The following is a 2,902-nucleotide window of genomic DNA, read 5'->3' as shown; positions in this document are numbered from 1 at the left end:
TATATTTTTTATTATGTGAAAATGAAGCCCCCTGACAGTCAATGTCCTTAATCAAAGACTTTCAACAGAATTTCCATCTCTAAACTAAAAAATCTGGCAAATATGTTTATTACATTTTCTTTCCATCACATCAATAACATTTAGAAATGGTGTGTATTATATTGTTCATACGTAAAGAAAGGTGACTTTTGATAAGGTGAGGAAACTCTTTAGGGATAGCTCTGGTAAGTTGGGCAGGAATACCATAATGTGACAGAAAATGTTTATACATTAAGATCTATCAAAGACAAAACAATACAAATGCCCTTATCAGCCCAGTAGTTCTGTGACCAGCAGAAGAAAGAAAAAGAAGGCAAGCCTCCCTAATTCCACTTAACTGATCTAAATCTATTTGTTCTAAAGTGGTTGACCATTACAGAACTATATATATCTTTATAAGGCATGTCATCATATTTCACTGTTTTGAGAAACAATTAAACAAAAAAAGAAGACAAAAAAAAAAAAAATTTAGCTGACAGATAGCCGACAGAAGTGCTAATAGAAGCTGTTTCTTTTTTTTTTTGTTTTGTTTTTATTTATTCAGTTATTCAGTTTATTTTTTGTTTTGTTCTCCAGCATTACAAATTCTTATGCACAGGCAACCATGGTGAATTTTGAAATAGGGGCATAGTAGAGGTTTTCCAGTTTTCAGAATTGAATATCCATGGACACGGAAACGGACATAGTTCATGTCCAGAGACGGCAGCAAGCCTAAGGGAGAATCCTGGCGTGGAGCTCTTCATCCCTCCCTCCTATAAAGGGCACCCAAGCCCAAAAAATTTATAATTTTTTGAATGAATAATACAGACTGTAATTCAAAAAGACTTAGGACATCACCACTTTTATTAAAATATTTTCTAAGCTGTTATTGGTGTTGTTAATGTCTAGTCTGCGTTATGAACTTTATAAATTCTGTTACATAATTGATTTTACAGGTTTTTTTGTGGCTGGTGTGTGACTCACCACTTAACAGGCACGATATTGTTAGGAGTTTCCACTGCAACACACCTGACTCACATCAATAGATAATTAGCAGACTGGTGCAGTTTGATGTCGGGCTCTGCACCAGTCTGCTAATTTAGTCTGATGTGGTGTGTGTTGCAGCAGGGAAGCTGCTAACACTTTTCAGGACTGTGGTAATCGAGGACTGGATTTGCGCATTCATGTAGTAGATACAACATCTATCAAAACTAGTGATAATAAATTACATTTTCATATTGTAAAGACTATATAATAAATGAATGACTGAAACTCCCATTATTGTTTCGTTTTATGTTACAAGATTACAAAAAACCCTATATTTTAAAAAGGGGGGGAAAATGTGATGACAGATTAGTTGTAAATAAATACAGATTATCTTCATTTTTGTGGATATCCAGTATAAATTTTAACACAATTCAATGGACAATTTTCAAAAAACATCCAAGATATAAACAAGAAGGATTAATTAAATTTGGACTGAATAATTCAAATGCCAGATGCCATTTTCATGACTTGAAAATTGACGTTGATAATAAAGTTTGGTGTCCTTGTGTCAAAGGTTACTCTTGAAAAGTATTTTGTATGTAGTACTACTAAAACTACTTTATTATGAAAGTACAAATGGACTTCTAGTTTATTGGTCATATATCTGTGTAGGACTGTGCCACAAAACTAGATGCAAAAGTAAGTGGTGAACTGTCAGGATGTCTGTGTTCTCTCAGCAAATGCTGACTAATATTTGCTCTGACATGTGCTGAGCATCTTCACCTGCACAGAGATTTGAGTTGGAATGGAAACTAAAACATACCATCTTCCTCACTGGAAATCCTACCTTGTTATGTGACTTCTAATGTGTTTTGGTTTTTTTGTTATTTTTTACCATACTGCATAATGAAAGTGTTGAAACTGAACACTTAGTATCTGAAATACCTATTTTCTTCCTTACTATTAATTATACATAGAGCACTAAATGATTAAGAAGAGAAATACCAAGGGAAACATTTAGAAAGGTAACAGATACTAGAGAATATTTTTTGTTTATTTCATGTGCACAAACACACACATACACAAAACAAACAAAAATGTTATTGAAAGTTGTTTTTGAGGCGAATTTTTTTCATATCTGTCTCCATATTTTTAGATGGCATGTGTGTCACTCTCTGTTAAAGAGCATATTTGCCAAAATATCTATCATTGTCTTAGGTTTCAGCTTATTTATTATAGGTTCATATTTTGGAATCATTTTTAGATCAAATAAGTGGACACATTTATATAAAATAGAATGATAGCTTTTGAGCTGACTAATCAGATAAAGCATCTTACCTTTCATCACTCTACCAATATGTGTATATATACAATCTCAGTAAATGACTCCAGACTTTTAGATTTAAGTCAGATCAATCAGATTGCACATAAAACATTTATTTTCTGATAATAAAAATAAATTCTTACAACCATGTTTCAGCAAGGCTGTTTACTTGTGTAATTCTGACATCACAAACAGAAAGTGACTTTGTAGCTAAAATGATAAGACTAAAATAAAACAAGGGAAGATGAGCTCCCTGCCAAGCAAAATCCTTACAGTCTCACATAAATGGAGCAAAGCACTTTTAATATCATCCAGAGCCACATCTGCATGCAGCCCTGACAGCCCTCGTTACTCTGGATTTGTGAAATAAGATTTAAAACTGGTGGAAAAAGAAGAACCAGTAAATGTGTTATGTTGGACATTTCTAATACATTTAAAAGGGATTTTGCTGTTTTTCCCTCAATAAGCTGCCGGGGCTCAGTTATCAATTATATAGACAGAATGATCCGCAAGCGAGCTGCAGAAGCTTCACTATTAAAGAATTTCAGACTTCATGTATTTCTTTGCAGAATT

This window comes from Telmatherina bonti (assembly GCF_933228915.1).
Source record: "Telmatherina bonti genome assembly, chromosome: 7".
Lineage (NCBI taxonomy): Eukaryota > Metazoa > Chordata > Actinopteri > Atheriniformes > Telmatherinidae > Telmatherina > Telmatherina bonti.
This window is presented reverse-complemented; position numbering follows the sequence as displayed.